The sequence below is a fragment of the Schistocerca gregaria genome, chromosome 5 (assembly GCF_023897955.1).
Source record: "Schistocerca gregaria isolate iqSchGreg1 chromosome 5, iqSchGreg1.2, whole genome shotgun sequence".
Classification (NCBI taxonomy): Eukaryota; Metazoa; Arthropoda; class Insecta; order Orthoptera; family Acrididae; genus Schistocerca; species Schistocerca gregaria.
Genome location: NC_064924.1, coordinates 114,686,541 through 114,705,681, shown reverse-complemented (window position 1 = coordinate 114,705,681; position 19,141 = coordinate 114,686,541). Strand labels below are relative to the sequence as shown.

Genomic DNA, 19,141 nt, shown 5'->3' with positions numbered 1-19,141 from the left:
CTAAGGACATCACACACATCCATACCCTAGGCAGGATTCGAACCTGCGACCGCAGCGGTCGCGCGGTTCCAGACTGTAGCGCCTAGAACTGCTCGGCCACTTCGACCGTCTGTTGCGTGTAAAATAACGAATAAAGAAGTTACCTCTATGGAATGGAAACACGTTGATTATTGACATCTGATTGATCATCTGCCGTCATGAACACAGGGGCTTCTGTATCTCGCTGCTGATGTATTCATTATCTGGTAAGCGATTTACAATACTTTCCTTGGATTCTTCTCTTAACGCCTTCTTCTGAGTTGGACCTGGTAATCTCTTTTCACACATGGTTCACAACATTGTTCACATTTTCTAGCGTTATTCATGTGATAGCCTCATTTACCAGCATCTCCTTATCTCTCAGTGTAAAGGTCTCATTTTGCTCAGTGACACGAGCTTTTATTTGAGCCCAGACAAGTTCGTTGGCATTGCATGGGAGTGGTACTGTTGAAGACGTATAAATTTCTGGCTTTGTTTCTCTGCCGACGTATTAGTTACGTACTGTGTCTTCAGTGGCCTGCAATGTTTCAGCAATTTCAGATGATCTGCCTTTCGTATATCACATATTCTATTCAAAGCCCATTTTATTATCTTTCAAGCAGCTGACTATTTTGTCAGTCATGGAGCAACTGTTGGCGCCTTATTTAATTGTACAGATTGGTTCAGGGCGTTGTCTGTCAAAAATACTACTAGAACGGACATTTGGTAGCAAACGGGTACCGAACCACTGTTCCAACGTATCTGCATTCATTTTCACGTGGCAATCGTCAGTTTTTTCTGAAATATCAGCATAGAACAGGGCCCAAAACCGTTCATAGTGCCAGCATAAACAACAATTAGGCGTCCTTCCTTACCAGTCGGCGAACTCATAGTTCCGTGGCACCTGGCCTCAGTCTACGCAACGGACAGTACACGATGCACTTTGACCCATGTTTCGTTAATCCATACTACATTCTCCAGACCCACTGCTAGTAATTCACGTAGGAAAAGACATCTTCATGCAACAGTGTCTCTGTATTGTATTAGCACCTTTCTTCTTGAAAACTGTTCCACCCAAAAACCAATTTTTAACAAATAACAATGGAGAGACTTGTCCTTCGATCTGCAAACAAACCACTGTCCAACAATTATGCCATCAACTGTTTTTTTAAGTGTTGGGTACTTAATCTTGCCGTTTAGGTGTGTACATTCTGCCTTTCATCAAAGTCGTCTGTTTCACTCGTGCGGCATGCTCTCTTCCTTCACTTTCCAGACGACACAATAACAGGACTCCCAACAGAATTGGAAGCCTTTTTAACCCTTATCACTCTCTTCATTAGCGCTGTATAGATGTTCAGTGCTTCTGCCACCCTGTCAATTACTTTACTCACCTGTGTCAAAGACACACTATTGTCCCTTCCCTTTCAAACTAAACACACAATCTGTATATAAATTCACATGCTTGATATTTAAGCGTAGCTCCTTTTCCAAAAGTCCTCTTCTTTGCTCTACGGGGAGCCGTTTCCCACACACAAGGCAAGATATTCACGGAATTAGTGGAAAGCACACGTACGCACAAGAACGAGAACGAATCAAGGCGCACTACTGACAGAAAATAAGGATCGCCTAGCACTTCGACAACACTGGGGCATTGCCACGGGAAAACAAAGAAAATAAGATGAACTCATTGCCGCTGGACGCGCGAAGCACGTCCCCCGAGTCCACTTCAACTCTCAGAGCTCTTCTTTCTCCATAAGTAGTATAGGACATTCCCATTTAAAAGAAAGCATTTCGAGCAGACGCACAGAACTACAGGCCTTTGACTCAGGCGTAGAGTTCTGGAACACGTTTTGTTCTCACGTATTATGACATTTCCTACAGGCCGTAAATCATCTGTTTAGGAACCGACATGGTTTCCGAAGACAACGATCGCCTGAACTCAGCTCGCTCTGTTCCTCCACAAGATCCAGAACGCAGTAGTAGCACACAGGTGCCCATGCAAATGCCGTGTTTCTGGACTTCTGGAAGCCATTCGATACAGGTCCAGGTGAAATAAAAGTAGTTTACAAAACACTCGTTCATCCAGTTCTTGCATATCGCTGGTTAATACGGGATCGGTACCAAATACGATTGATAGAGAAAGTAGAGATGATCCAAAGGAGAACAACGTTACAGGCTCGTTTGGTAAACACGACAGTGTCACAGATATGATGAATCAACTCCAGTGGCATATCCCACAAGAAAGGCATTCTGCAACACGGTCTGGTTTACTGTCAAAATTCGGAGTGTGTACGTTCTTGTACTAGTCAACAAATGTACAGGTTGTTTCAAAAAGAACTTTACAGATATAAAAATTCATACAAATTTCTTGAAAGAAGATATAGAACTGCGTTTAGTGCTATTTTGTAAGGAATCAAATCAAGTTTCTATTTTACCTTCAGCTAAAGATGTTCTCTGTGGATTCGTTGGTTATCCGGCACACATTCCATCGGAAGTCAATTTCTCCCCAACCTAACCGTAGCTCTGCTCAGTGGCGGCGTAAATTCTTGGTCTCAGATCAGTTAGAGAAGCAGGCTCAGGAGGTACAAACACGATATCCTTGATGAATCCCCATAATAAATTGAGTGTGTCAGGTCCAGGGAAAATGGGGTCCATGCAATTGGCTCATCACGGCCTATACATTCACCTGGAAAGCGGTCACTGAGAAAATCCCGGAGGTCAGGCAGGTAGTGGGGTGGTGCACCGCCTTATCTAAAGTAAACATTTCATTCTTGGCCATCCTCATCAATCTGTGATATCAAAAATTTAACATAGCAAGGTACAGAATCCCACTGATGGTTCTCTCATGGAAAGAAAGGGGCTGTGCACTTTGTTCTTTCTCAATGCACAAAAAACGTTCAGTTTAGGGCTATCACGAAAATGTAGCAATTTTTGATGAGGATTTACACTGCCAAAGATCCTACAATTATGTTTGTTAACCTTGCCACTTAAGTGAAAATTCGACTTGTCAGAAAAGATGATTTTGACCAACAAATGCTCATCCTCACGTAATCTATTTGACATATCCGCACAGAAGTTCTTGCGAGCAGTTTTATCAGTGTCTTTTTTTGCTTGTACGGTCGTCAGTCTGTACAGTTTCTAATGCAGGCGGTTTGTCAACATACGTCGAACAGTCGTATGTAGGATTTGCAGTTCACAAGATTCACACCCGGTCGATTCTATACGGCTGTTGACAAAACGTTGTCTCACTCGTTCAACGACGTCGTCACATGTGTTTGGACCACCTGATGATTTCCGATGCCTTACCGAGTACCCTGTTGCTACAAATCATTTATGCTACTCCAAAATTGTAGGCTTACTAGGAGGATCTTTAGCGATGAACTGTTGTTACCGACTTCATTTAAAAAAAAAAAAAAGAAAAAAAAAAAAAAAAGAAAAAGCAGTCTGCAGCCCAAAACCCGCTAGCCCTCATTATGGTGCAATTCGGTACTAGCGAACTACACGAGACTAAACTGACCTCTGTAGGTACTATGAATTAATCTATATGAATTTTCAAACTTGTAAATTCCATTTTGTAACACACTGTGTTGCTGTCTCGTACGAACATCTCACCAAAAGCTCACGAAGATAAAATCAGAGAGATTCGAGTGGACACGGTGCCTTACTGGCAATCCTTCATCCCTCGAGACGTTCACGACTGGAGCAGCAAAATGTGTCTAAGCCAAGGGTCCGACGACCTCAGCAGTTTGGTCAAATAGGAGCTTAGCACAAATTTCCAAACATTTTTACGCGGAAGATTTCCAAAAAAATTGAGGTGCAAAAGATAAAGGAGGAAGGGATAGTCACAGCCTTTGTACCGCGCACCGGCGCGATTTCGGGAAAAGTTGGCGCATACTGAAAAACCACCGAGTATGAACTGCCTTTTACTTACCGAACAAGACGCAGGCATTGCTGGGGAGCGTCAAGAGTGACTTCGGTTTGCAGAAGCCAAAAGTATTTAAGATTCCGTGCCAAGGTGACAAGATATATATTGGACAAGAAGCAGTGCGCATGATCAGACATCGGTAACGAGAACATTTGCGGCAGAACGAGTAATGTATCCCAAGAAATTGGCGGTCGTGGGGTGCTGTTTGTCAGAGAAACATACGGTATAATAAGAACGTCCTCTGATTTCGGCAGTGATTTCGAGATACTGGAACGGTATCGTTAGAGAAGTAGAGGAGCAATCCGCGTTACCACAAGGGACAGCCTTATCGATCCGGACTGCGGCTGTAATCTGAGCAAGTCTAGGACAGAGAAAGTACAACGACAGACGCCGAAGCAATCACCGACGCGCACGCTCGGACGCAGACCGTGAAGGGAAGGGCTTGTCGGTGAGGGAATATGTCTGCCACCTGCCGCCAGCAGGTCAAATTGTCAACGCACCAAACGATGCTTACATATATGTTAACTTCAATGTGTCCGTTGGACACTGTGAACGGGTAGTACACCTGTGGATAATTCGATCAACAAACCATATGCTGAGAGAAACTGAAGAATCACAGCAACAAATATGATTTACTTGGTTCAAATGACTCTGAGCACTATGGGACTTAACATCTGTGGTCATCAGTCCCGTTGAACGTAGAACTACTTAAACCTAACTAACCTAAGGACATCACACACATCCATGCCCGAGGCAGGATTCGAACCTGGGACCGTAGGGGTCACGCGGTTCCAGACAGAAGCGCCTAGAACCGCACGGCCACACCGGCCGGCAATGATTTACTATTTTGACACTAAAATAAATGATTTGGAACGGATAAAATGAATGCAAAGTACTGACTGGTAATTCAAAGAAAGCTGTCTTTGATGCAGAGAAATCTGTTAAAATCTAAAATAAACTCGTTTGGAAGTGTTTTCGGAATGTATTGGTCCGGAGTGTAGCCTTGTACGAAAGTGAAACGTGGTCGCTAAACAAATAAGGCATGATGAAACTAAAATATCTTAAAATGCAATACTACACGAGAATGCTGAAATTTAGATTGGTGAATCGCATAACTACATCTACACCTACATAGATACGCCACAAGTCACCGTACGATGAAGGGCGGTAAACATGTACCAGTGCGAGTTATTTCCTTTCCTGTTCCATTCGGAAACGTAGCGAAGGAAAAACGGTTATTTGTTGCACCCTTATGAGCCCTCATTTCTCGTTATCTTATATTCCCTGTTCTTACGCGCAATGTATACTAGCGGCATTAGAATCGTTAGGCAGTCAGCTTCAGATGCCAGTTCTCCAAATTTTCTTAATAGAGTTCTTCGAAAAGAAGTTCGCCTTCCCTACAGGGATACCCATTTGAGTTCCTGAAGCATCTCCGTTAACACCTACGTGTAGGTCGAACCTACTGCTAACAAATCTTGCAGTCCATCTCTGAATTGCTTCGATGTGTTTTTTTCCGACCTGATACGGACCCCAAACACTGGAACAATACTCTAGATTAGTTCGCACCAGCGTCCTACATGTGGTCTCCATTAAATGTTAACCTCAATTTCCTAAAATTCGCAAAATAAACCAATGTCGACCATTCGCCTTCCCTGCCACAGTTCTCACATGCTCACATGCTCGTTAGGAGATACTGAATCATAACAGGAGGAGTGAAATTTATGCAACATCTTGAGGGATCAAGCAAATCAGTAATGTCGTAAGGAGGAGAGAGTTGGAGGTAAAAATAGTGGACGAGACTGAGGACTGACTTCATAAAGTAACACAGTTTCAAAGGCATTTAGGGTACAGCAACTGTATAGAGGAGAATAGGCTTGCCTAGTACAGAGTAGCGTGAAGAGCTGCTTCAAACCTGTTTAGATACTGAAGATCAAACACAAAAAGGACCAGCTGAACAGTGAACGTGTGAGTAGATACTCGTAGCATGGATAGTCAACATCCCTTCATAATAGAAAGAAATTTGGTTCTCAGTGCAGCTACCATCTTACAGCGGTGAATTGCCATGTAACTATGATAAGGAGCTCTATTAGGTCTAGTTATCAGTACAACCGAGAATTGGGTCGACGATCGTACATGTTTCGCTATTACTCAGACGGGCACAAGAACTTCTACACTTATTCCTCCTCTCAATAATTGTCACAAACCCAAGGAAAATCCTGCAACATTCAAGTAGTCATAAAACTTCTATTACACTTTTATGCTAAATTAATGTATATCCGCTGCACCGTCACCACTAAGCAAATTTATATAAAATGTCTTACAAGTGACTAAACGTTGTTGTAATGACTAATATATATCTTTCAATGATCATGTTTCAGGGATCTACAGTCCTCTCGGCGCCTCCGCTATCTACGGAAGAATCGCAGAAATGCTTTGACTGTACGTCTCAAGTAATTTTTTGTGACCATATTCATGACATCATAGCACTATTAAAAACCATGTAGGGGTTTAAGGCAATCACAGATAGTTAGCGATAATATTTTATGTATAGGATTCCCTAAAATTTCATTCTTATTGCTGTCGACATAATATTTAAGTCTCAAGTCAGTCACATTCTTTTGATGGCATCAGTCACAAACTGAGGCAATGATTAGGAACTCACATCTTTCCCATTGTTCTAATTCACTCGGAGTAGACGTCCATTTTGAATTCAGAATCTGACAGAATTTTTGTCCTCTCGCCACACTGTTGCATTTACCCAAGAACACATGAAACTTCATTAGTTAATCGGTAAGTTATTTATTTTCATGTCCCATACATTAAGCTTGCAGTATCTCAGTATCATGCAAAGTTTAATCCGACTGCAGAAGTATACACTCTCTTAACATCGCTGACGTTTTAAACGAGACATTTCAAATTATATGTACAGATATGAGCATGTAATAAAACTAATTTCAACATACACTGAGACCTTTGCATATACACAGAAGCGCCAGAGAAACTGCTGTAGGCATGCTAATTCAAATAAAATGATATGTAAACAGGAATAATACGGCGCTGTAGTCGGCAACGCCTATATAAGAGAACAAGTGCCTGGCGCAGTTGTTAGATCGGTTACTACTGCTACAGTGGTAGGTTATCAAGATTTAAGAGAGACTGAACGTGGTGTTCTACTAGGCGCATGAGCTATGAGACACAGCATCTCCGAGGTAGCGATGAAGTACACGAGTGTACCGTGAATACCCGGAATTCGACCGGAAATAGATCCAGCAAGAACGGGACCAACAGCGACTATACAGAATCATTCAACGTGACAGAAGTGCAATCCTTCCGCAGATTCCTGCATATTTCAATGCTGGGCCATCAACAAGTGTCAAAGCCACCTAAAGCCCGTTGAAGTTCGTTATTGATCCAGTCACTCGATGTTTTTATTACAGAGGACAGCTAACTCTCTGACCGAACACGCTGAGCTACCGTGCCGGCACCACCTGAGCTACCCAAGCACGACGCACGCCCCGTCATTCAGGAAACATCCCTTAGGCTGTGGCTAAGCCATGTCTCCGCAATATCCTTTCTCTCAGGAGTGCTAGCCTTGAAGGGTTCGCACGAGAGCTGTAAAGTTTGGAAGGTAGGAGGAGAGGTACTGGCGGAAGTAAAGGTGAGGGGATGGAGCCTGGGTAGCTTGGGTGAGCACTTCCCCTCCTAAGGCAAAGGTCCCGAGTTCGAATCTCGGTCTGGCACACAGTTTTAATCTGCCAGGACGTTTCGGGGTGTCGTTGTGGACTCCTTTCGTTACTAGACTCTACGCTGACAGTGAGATTTCAACCCTTTAATTTTGTAGTCCGATCTACTTTTGAAATACACTGTCTGATCAAAGGTGTCCAGCCACTCTTATGTAATGCTTGACTGACCACTAGATGTAAGAAGAGGTGGTTCAGGAAGCATAGCGGTTGGCGGGAAATACTGCTATCTTATTAGAGAAGTGGCAACAGAGGAATGGGTCAGCCTGGAGAACTCAATGACTTCGAATGCGGGCCGGTCACTGGATGTCAACTGAGTTACCAAACCCATCAGGGACATATCTACCCTCCTAAAGACGCACAAGACGATTGTTCGTGGCGTGAATGCGGAATGGATTTGCGACTCAACTAACACAGCTAAGACCAGCCAGACCTCATGTATTGTCAGACTCGGACCGTCTAAATATCGCAGAGGGTAGTCGTTAAGGGTCGCGTGAAATCAGCGGTAGAAGTCACTCATCAGTTCGAAAGTGGTAACAGCTGCCCAACTAGCACAAGGCTTTCACAAAGGAAGTCAAAAGTAATGGAGCTCAATGGGCAAGCATCTCTTGGAAAGTTACAGATTTGTTTGTATTCAATGCTAAGTGATACTTGAAGCAATCTAAAAAGCGGCGCCATTGGGCGTTGGATGACTGGAAACGAGTGATTTTGAGCGATGGAATACGCTACACCCTGGTGGACATCCGATGGAGGTTGAGAAAAGTATTGTTAGCCATCATGTATGGTGCCACAGTGAATTACTTAGGACGTGAGGATATGCTACGGTTTTTTATTTTATTTGTTTACTTATTTGATGGTTACTACGCTTCAGAAAACGTTAAATGTGGTGTGAAATGAAATGTCCACAGTTGCAGGCATTGTGTACTTCTTACAGGAGAGAGCCATTTCGTAGATGATGATTGCCTTTGTCAGAAAAACTGTGTACCCTGTCTTAAAGCAGCTGCTGTGAGGTAACCGGTGACAATACCTTAGGGAAAATGGACTGTCTGCCCAGAATCCCAACCTAAAGCAAATGGAACACATTTGTGATGGGTTAGAACGTCGAGTCAACTCCAGACTCCCGTGTCCAGCACCTTCTCTTGTTTTTTATCTTGAGGAAGAAAGAAGAGAAGAAAGCTAATTTCGTTGAGACAGGCAAGCTTCTGTCTGTGATCAGTACCGATTACAAAGCATCACTCGTGCGAAACTCCACGTGCTATCACCCGAAATTCTACTAACCATGGATGGGTGAAAGCGGGCAGATTCCATATTCCTTGGTCTACGAAAAGTGTTCGACAATGTGTCCTACTTCAGGTTATTAAAATAGAACTCAACATCTGATGAGACACCGAAATATGTGAGTGCGTGGAAGACTTTTTATTAGTACGACCCAGTTCACTGCCCTCGATAGCGGGCGTTCATCGCAGACATGGCTATCGTCAGGACTGCCTCCAGGAAATGTGACAGGATCGCTGTTAATGTCTATATTCATAACTGACTAACTGGCAGGTTGAGCAGAAATGTACGGCTGGTTGGCTGATGATGCCGTGGTGTAAATAAGGCGTTGCCGTTGTGTGACTGCAAGAAGCTGCTAGACGATTTGCACAGAATTACTAGTTGCTTTAGATGCAGAAAATTTTAAGTTAATGCAAGGAAATATAATCTTCTAACGCTCGGATAAAGTTTAGTAGTGTACTGATTGACACTGGCACTTCGATCAAATATGTAGGCGTAACGTGTCAAAGCGGTATGAAACAGAATGAGGCCGTCAGGCTGGTGGTACGAAAGGCAAATGCTTGAACTCTTTGTTTTATGAGAATTCTGAAAAAAGGTTAGTTCATCTATTAGGGAGACAACGTGCATGACGGTCTTCGGACCCATTTTTGAGTTCTGTGGGAGTATCTGGGATCACCACTAGGCTAATTTAGAGGAAGACATGGAAGCATTTCAGAGTTGTGCACCTAGATTTGATACCGGGAGGTTCGATCAGCACACATGTATTAGGAAGATGATTTTCACGAGGCCTATTTCGGCAGTCCGCAGCTCGTGGTCTTGTGGTAGCGTTCTCGCGTCCCGAAGTCCCGGGTTCGATTCCCGGATCATCCCCATTACGGTCGGCGGAAGTCAACTGCAAACCGCCTCCATTAGGACCTTGCCTAGTATGGCGGTGCGAGTCTCCCGCATCTTTCCCCCACGCTCTGTCAAGAAGCATGGGACTTCATTTCCATTTCCTACTGCGGGAATTCTGAGAACCGGCTTCTTAAGCTAACTGCAGAACGATTCCACTGCCACCAACGTACGAGGACGTGTTGGAAAGTAACCCGTCCGAAATTTTTATGAGGAAACTATTTAAGCTTTAAAAAAAAGTGTTGTTAACATTCGACGTCTTTATTCCACATCTTTAAATATTTATTTCTGAACATAATCACTCTGGTGACGAACGCATTCCTCCCAGCGAGAAACCATGTTTGTGGGTGGCGTCATTGTAGAGCAATCGACTTTGTTGAAGGAACCCCAATTCCACAACTTAGTTGTAGCACCACTGCAAAGATGACTAACATAGGTCTTAGTGTAATGCTGAGAAACCGCTGAATTCCATCGCAGTACCCGATGTCGGTGGGATCCCTATCAAATTAAATACTGAATTTGTGGCTGAGTTATCCCTTCTATTAACTACAATCTACCGTAGAACGTCAAACAAAAGACAGTGTCCAGTAGTTCAAAGAAAGCAGTGGTCTCACCCATTTGCGTAAAGGTTATCAAATGTGGTCCAATAACTACCGTCCAGTGTACCTGACAACTGTTTCTCGATGAACTTTAGAAAATATTGTGAGCCTGAACATAATGAGGTAATTCGAACAGAAAGACCTTCTCGTTGCTAACCAGCATTGATTCTGAAAACGTCGATCATGTGAAACCCAAAGAGCGTTTTTGTAATTGGAAGCTTAGGAAAGTCATATAGATGCAGTATTCCTCAATTTCAGAAAAGCATTTGATTTAATACGACATCTACGCTTATTGCGAAGATCAATGGTATGGGGTATTGAGCGAAATTTGTGACTGTATTAGTTGGTAGGGAGGAGGCAACCGGTTTTCTTGGGTGAAGCATCACCGACGAATATAGAAGTAACTTCGAGTGTGCCCCAGGTGAGTATAATGGGACCCTTGGCAGTCACGATGTAAATAATGACCTCACCGACAACATTAGCAGCAATCTCAGACTTTTCAGAGATGATGTGGTTGCTTATCTGTAACGAAGTATTGTCCAAAAAAAGTTAAAAAACGATTCTGTAACGTTTTTCTAGGGTTTCGTAATCATGGGCAAATACTGGCAACTTCCTTTAAATATTCAACAATGTAAAATGTTACACTTTACATAATGTAATAAAAAATAGTATCCTATGACTACAATTTCATCAAGTCACAGTTATAAATGGTCACCTCACACAGACACCTGCGTGTAACACTTTGTTGAGATATGTAATCGAACAGTCATCAAGCAAGTGGCAGACTTCCATTTATTGACAAAATAATAGGGTAATGTAATACATCTACAGACGAAATCGCTAGAAAATCACTCATGCAACCCACCTTCAACTATTGCTCAAGTGTGTTAGACCCGTACAGAATACGAGACCTGTACAAAATACAGAAAGCGCTAAAAAAAATTGCAAGCTTTAGGACTAAGTTTCTTACATCAAACTAAGAAAAAAAAAAGGTTTAGTAAATGTGCGTTCTTAAAGCATACCTTTAGAGCCATGAGAACTTCTTCAGAAGAAGACGTGTTTCGCACTAGCGAATATGAATAAGTATTCATTGTAATGCATTTTAGACCTCATATTCACAGTAATTTTTTTCTTGGTTTGGTCCTTACTACCTCCTCCCAATAAAGTAGAAAGCAGAGTCTTTGCAGTAGAAGAGATCTGTTTATAGCATCGTAGATGAACAAGTGCTCATAGCTCTTAAGGTAAGGAGGGCCCATGTTTGCCATAAATATTTTTCTAATTTTGCACCTAAAATTTTTTTATGTTTGTTTTGGATGCCATGCATAATTAATAAGGAATACTGATCGTATAGAGATGAAGGCACCACGAATGGTTTAAGTCTTGCTTGACCAGTATAAGAGAGTTACAGCTAAGTTGAAGAATCTAAACTTGCAGTATCTACAGAAAGACGCAGACTATCCCCAGAAAGCCAGTTTACAAAGTCTGAAGAACCGGTTTTAACTGATTAAGTTGGGAATATACTACAACCCTCTGCGTATCGCTCCCAGAAGGACTGTGGGCATAGGATTAGCTTAATTAAAGCAAGTACAGGCATTTAAACATGCATTCTTCCTCCGCTCATTCTGTGAATGGAACTGTAAGAAATCTTGATAACTGGGGCAATGAGAACTACCCTGTGTCTTGCATTTCACCCTGTTTTGTTTAGCACGCATACAGAAGTAGAGGTTAATTTATTTCATGTTGCCCAATTGTAAACATCTTATATGACAGCCATGCTTAATCCTAAAAGACGTCCTCGTCCCCCCCCCCCCCCTCCCCTCCCAACAACTGCCATCGTTCAACAACACCAGTTCTTTCTCCACTACTTCAAACTGTTCCTGGAGGGCAAGTATCCGACTTTCGTGCTCCTCTGTCATTCTGTTCCCACTCTATAATTCTTTGCAGTTCCCAGGAGGAGGCACACTAACGTCCTAGAAGTACTTCTCATTACGTTAGCACAACCCATTGCAACCAAGAGCTGCAATCCTCACAATAAGTCACCCGCTATTCACCTTCCTACGGCAGCTTCAACAGGTTCCACTAACGGTCAAATAAATTAATCAAAATGTTCAAATGTGTGTGAAACCTTATGGGACTTAACTGCTAAGGTCATCAGTCTCTAAGCTTACACGCACTACTTAACCTAAATTATCCTAAGGACCAACACACACCCATGCCCGAGGGAGGACTCGAACCTCCACCGGGACCAGCTGCACAGTCCGTAACTACAGCGCCCTAGACCGCTCGGCTAATACCGCGTGGCATAAATTAAGTATGTTGCTGTTGTGCTCTTCAGTCGAAAGACTGGTTTGATGTAACTCCCCATGCTGCTGTAAAAATGGTTCAAATGGCTCTGAGCACTATGAGACTTAACATCTTAGGTCATCAGTCCCCTAGATCTTTGAACTACTTAAACTTAACTAATCTAAGGACATCACACACATCCATGCCCGAGGCAGGATTAGTACCTGCGACCGTAGCAGTCCCGCGGTTCCGGACTGCAGCGCCTAGAACCGCGCTGCCACCGCGGCCGGCCATGCTACTGTATTCTGTGTAAGCATCTTCATCTCCGAGTAACTACATAAGCCTACATCCTCCTGAATCTGGCTACTGTATTCATGTCTAGGTCTCCCTCTACGATTTTTAAAGCCCACACTTCCCCACAATTTCTTCCAGTACTCGACTGGTGATTTCTTGATATCACAGAGTGTGTCCCATCAACGGATGACATCTTCTAGTCAGGTGGTGCCTAAAACTTCCTTTCTCAATAGTTCTGTTCTGTACCTCCTCATTAGCTGCATGATCTACCCATCTAATCTTCAGTATTCTTCTGTAGCACCGCATTTCAGAAGTATATATTCTCTTCTTCTCTAAACTATTTATCGCCGATTGTTTCGCTTCCGTACATGGCTACACTAGGTACAAAGACTGTTAGAAAAGACTTCCTAATACTTAAATCTAGATTTAGTGTTAAGAAATTTCTCTTCTTCATAAACGCTTTCCTTGCCATTTCCAGTACGCGTTTTATATACCCTATGATTTTGTTACCAAAATAACAAAACTCACCTTCTACATTAAATTTCTCGTTTCCTAACCTACTTCACTCAGTATTACCAGATTTAAATGGAATATATTCCATTATCCTTGTTATGCTTTTGTTGACGTTTATCTTTCATCTTCCTTTCTAGACAATGTCCGTTCCGTTGATCTGCTCTTGCAGGTCCTCTTCTCTCTCTGGCAGAATTATAGTATCGTCAACAAACCTCAAAGTGTCTGTTTCTTCTTCCTGGAATCCAATTCGTACTCGAAGCTTTTTTTTGGCTTCCTTAACTGATTGCTCAATGTACAGATTGAGTAACATCGGAGATAGGCTACAACCTGGTCTCACTCTCTTCTGAGGTATTGGTTCTCTTTCATACAATAGCCTTTCGGTCCGTGTATTTTACCCCTAGTATCTTAAGAAGTTCAAAAAGAGTATTTCAGTCAAAAATCAAGTGTAGCTTATCGCAGATACCCTGCTGTCCTAAACTAAAGCAATAAACTAAAATTTTGCATAGTTGAGTTTATTTCAGCACGGAACAGTGTAAACAGCTGATAGGAAAGTGGAAAGAAAGTAAAAAATGCTGAACGTAAACAACTTCAAAGGCAGTTAATATACTCACTCTAGGGTGTGGCGGTAATAGAGGCATAAAACGACGGGGCATTCTGTGAATGATGTCATCAATTCCACGTTGAGGCAATAACGCCCTTTATTCCTGCAGAGCTGCTCTCAAGACTTGGAGAGTGGTTTATGGATGCTGATACAATGGTCTCCCTAGTGCATCCCAGACACGCTCTATGTGATTGAAACTGGGAGCAGGTCACCTGATGGATGCAATATCTTCCGTTTCCAAGAAACCATCAACCACCTGTGCCCTATAAGGTCGAGGATTATCGTCCATCAATACGAACTCTGGGCCAACTGTACCTCGCAACAACTGCACTTGAGGTCCCAATATCTCGTCACGATACCTGACTGCAGTAATACCTTGCCGATTCACCTGTACAATTTCATGAATAGGTGATTCGTTAACGTAATCACTGCCCACACCGTTAGGGATCCTTCTCCCTTTGGGTCACTTTCCTCAATTTTTGGGAGCAGAAATTGTCTTCCATATTTCCTCCAGATGAGAACATGTCGAGAATCACTCTCCAGAACATATCGGAACACATCTCTGAGAAGAACATTGGTCCACTGTTCGACTGTCCAGGTGACATTTTGGACGACTCCACTCTGGACGTTCTCTTCTGTGAAGACGCGTCAGAGGTACACAAACAGTAGGTCTCCGACAGTAAAAGCCACTCTGTCAAAGCCTTGTGTACACCTTTTGCCTTGAAACAACACGTCCATCGGAAGCTGACAGGTCAGATGCCAGTTTCCGTACAGTGCAAGGGGGTACCATCGTGCCCTTGCCGCCAAACAACCGTCCTCTCTTTCTGGTGTCAGACGTCGTCGACCCAGCCCTGGTCTTCAGGATACAGTTTCGGCCTTTATTAACCATCGCCACATCCGAGAAACAACAGCACGATTCACGTTAAGCCATTGGACCACATCATGTTGCGACTGTCCTGCTTTTATTCTTCCTGTGGCCCTCTACCGCAGAGTCTGCTAGGAGTAATCTCTGTGCCATATTGCACTGTTTGTGAGTGTCTACACAGCTATTATCGATGTGGGACTATCAGTCAAAAACTACACCGTTTGATAGGTGCCCTGACGTCATCGTTGGCTTGGTTGTCCGTTGACCGGAATGCCATCTTCCGTACAGAACACTATCGTACGGACATCTGTTCACAGTTTGTATGGTTATATCTGGAATTTGAAACAGGATGGGGAAATAGCGGTTTGTTGCTTTAATTTTGGACACCAGCGGACGTAAAACTGACGGAATGTTCTGAGATGAATTAAATGTATTACACTTTAAAAAAAACTGCCTCGCAAAAATATGTCAAGTTCGCTACGGGAGCGTGTTTAGTGACGTCAGACGTATGTACCGAGACAAAATGTTACGCAAAAGTCGCTCCTAACAGAAATTCGGAACACCACGGGGTGTCTGATGAACGAGACCCTGAGATATCAAATTCTCATTTGCGTGAAAAAAAAATACCTAACCTGTGTATTCACAGCAAGAAGTATATGAAAAATCTGGGCGAATGTGCACAGTTCCTTTCGAGCAGGAATGCAGTATGTCAATAAAATTCAGACCTAGACAGCGCCAATCCGAAACTCTTTGTACAGTTAATCCTTCAGTATAATGATCATTAAATATACTAAAACGTATGACAATGTGAAACAAATAAAGAGATATAAAAATACGATAAAGAACTTATGTCTTGATGAGCACTAAAATCATGAATGTCACTCATATACATAGCGCAAGTGTTGCCGGATGATTCACCGTATTACCACGTACTGTCTTTTCCGCAAGTTCTAGAGATATTGTCGAGGCTACATGTTCCCTAAGGAATCGCTTGAACTGTTTTCTTTCCTACCTTAAGTATTCGTTATTAATACAGAGCACTGCACAAAAAATCGTATAGTTTTATTTAAGATAGCTCATTTCCCTCATCTGAAATCATCTCTTTCGGAATGTATTTCAGTAACAGTCTGTTAGTGTTAGTGTATATACCTCACGTTGCTTCCGAGTCCATTCTTATTTTCGAGTGTGAGACCTTCTCTACATCAACACTCATATTATAACTTTCTTGCAGACTTCATTGGGGTTTCAACGAAGCGAATCACACTGACGACTCCCATCGGAGATAATTTTCTCTTATGCACATACTAATAGTATTTATGTCCTCCACAGGTATCTTGGCGTTCTTTGAAGACTTCGTAAGTGCCTTGAAGAATCTAACGAGGGCTAGCTGATGATGGGACCACCTACATGCAGTTCGCTTGGAGACAAATCAGTGTCAACACGAGGATGGCTATAACTCCTTTACTATTCTAAAAGTCTCTAAGACGAACTTCTGAAATTGTTATAGAATAAAATACATCACTTTTATCCGTATCCCCGATTTATTTTTACTGTCCTTCCGTTAATCATAACGTTCTTCTTCTTAAGCTAACTAGGTATGAAGATCATCTCATGTTGTGACATGTGGCGAGTAAAGAATCTTTGGGGATGAGATTGAGCAGTGTCACTGAAGTATCCGTAATATGCAGCGAATGCAGACATGTGTCATGTTTGGCTCGCAGAGTGCACTTTGACCAAAGGAGCAGTTATGTCTTCTTAATAATAAGAACAGCATGTCAGCTGGATATTGGAAATGTCAAAAATGACTAGATTTATAGTTAACGAAAAAACTATATTTTGTTTGACGCTGCTTCTTGAAGTCACTACTTATTGGGGAATTTAAATTTTTCTGTATTTTCAAACCAACATTTTCTAAATGTATTATGTAGCAAAGGTTTCAGCAGAGAGAGACATGAGGTTGATATCTGAGCAACAGGGCGCAGAAATTAAAATTTTTTATGTGCTAAAGACGCAGATAAGGAAACGTTTACTTTTAGAAAATATCAAATCGTAGTTTGTATATGAATAAAAACCTGAACCAGAAATTCTGTGGTGTCTATTAGTGAACTTCAAACAGCAGTCGGCATTATTGGTCACTGCTAACGTTGAGTACACCGTCACACTGAGAGCCATAACTTAGGTGTATAACGAGTAATATTTATTACTTGTGGCTCACTTAACCCATGAAACGTAGGTCGCCCCAAGAGGGATCTTAAAATTTAAGTCAAATCTGACTATAACAAATTTTCATTTTCTCTTTGTGATGCACTAAATTCACATAAAATGACGTAAACACTGTTCTTGAGGGGGCAGGGCTGATACCAACTTGTATAGAAGACTGTATGGAGAAAACCCAACAAGATTTCCTCATCTTGGCAGTTCATAAATTCGACGTTAAGGAGACAAAAAAATCATAAAACTATAACGACGATTTGCAACAGGGTTTTGTACCATATACTGTAATATAACATTATGAATTACCTCGAACAAAACGATTTACTGACACACAGTCAGCACTTATTTAGAAAGCATCGTTCTTGTGAAACACAACTAATTCTTTATAGTCATAAAGTAATGAGTGCTATCGACAGGGAACGTCAAACTGATTCCATATTTTTAGATTTTCAGAAGGCTTTCGGCACCGTTCCTCACAAGTGTCTTCTAACTGAACTGCGTGCCTACGGAATATCGCCTTAGTTGTACGATTGGATTCGTGATTTCCTGTCAGAAAGGTCACAGTTCGTAGTAATAGACGGAAAATCATCGAGTAAGACAGAAGTACTATCCGGTGTTCCCCAAGGCCTTCTACTGTTCCTGATATATATTAACGAAGTAGCTCTCTTAGATTGTTTGCAGATGATGCTGTCACTTACCGCCTTGTAAAGTCATCAGAAGACCAAAACGAATTGCAAAATGATTTAGACAAGATATCTCTGTGGTGCGAAAAGTGGCAATTGACCCAGTATAAAAAGAACTGTTAAGCTGTTCTCATGAGCACTAAAAGAAATTCGTTAAATTTCGATTACGCGATAAGTCATACAAATATGAAGCTGTAAAATCTACTAAATGCTTAGGGATTATAGTTACAGATAACCTTAATTGGAACGACCACATAGATAATGTTGTGGATAGAGCAAACCAAAGACTGCGCTTCATAGTCTGAACACTTTGAAGGTACTACAGATCTACTAAAGAGACGGCTTACACCGCGCTTGTCCGCCCTATTCTGGAATACTGCTATGCGGTGTGGGATCCCCATCAGTGGGACTGACGGATGACGTAGAAAAAGTTCAAATAAGGGCGGCTGGTTTTGTATTATCACGAATTAGGGGACGTAGTGCCACAGACGTGATACGTGGATTGGAGTGGCAATTATTGAAACGAAGCCGTTTTTCGTTGCGTCGTCTCTTGAAATTTCAATCACTTTTCTCTTAAGGTAGCGAAAACTATCTGTTAGAATCCACCTACATAGGGAGAAATGATCATCACGATAGAATAAGAGAAATCAGGGGTCGCACAGGAAAATTTAAGTGCTCTTTTTTCCAGCGCGCCGTTCGAGAGTGGAACGGTAAAGAGACAGCTTGAAGGTGATTCATTAAGCCCTCTGCCAGGCACTTTATTGTGAATAGCAGAGTAATCACGTAGATGTGAATATAAATGTAGATCATTACTATTATGTGGCAGAGCAGGTACGCAGCAACCTTCTCTAACGCGGCACATATTTTCCCAAAAATCAGCTAGGGCAGCTGCCTCAATATTGTGCAAACCAAGGCTTAATACTAAAATTATGCAACTACGAGATACAAAATTTTAGGCTTAGCAGAACAGGGAATGCGATTGTTTTCCAGAATTAACACGAAAATAAAAGTGACACTTTTGCATCACGTTTGTTAACAAACGACCTTCCTCGTAAGTATCGGGAGCTGCTATCTATTGACGAAATTGTGAAATACACCACAGTTCCGTCTCACCCGGTGGTCCAACTCTCACGGACTTACTCTAAATAACTCTAGTCTTCCGGACATACCCTAGATAACTGTAGCAATTACTGTGAGGTGCCTGAATGAGTTAATATTTTATCAATTGCTCTTGGTGTCA

At 42.2% G+C, this 19,141-nt stretch overlaps 1 long non-coding RNA gene across 1 annotated transcript in view; it reads left to right on the top strand.

The window, feature by feature from the left end:
- The window catches only part of LOC126273195 (uncharacterized), a 44,717-nt gene extending 28,186 nt beyond the window's left edge, over positions 1 to 16,531 (top strand). The window contains exons 2-3 of the long non-coding RNA XR_007549319.1: positions 6,322 to 6,382; positions 16,334 to 16,531. This is a non-coding gene — a long non-coding RNA (uncharacterized LOC126273195). The remainder of the gene's footprint in view (positions 1 to 6,321; positions 6,383 to 16,333) is intronic.
- Positions 16,532 to 19,141: the final 2,610 nt, after the last annotated feature.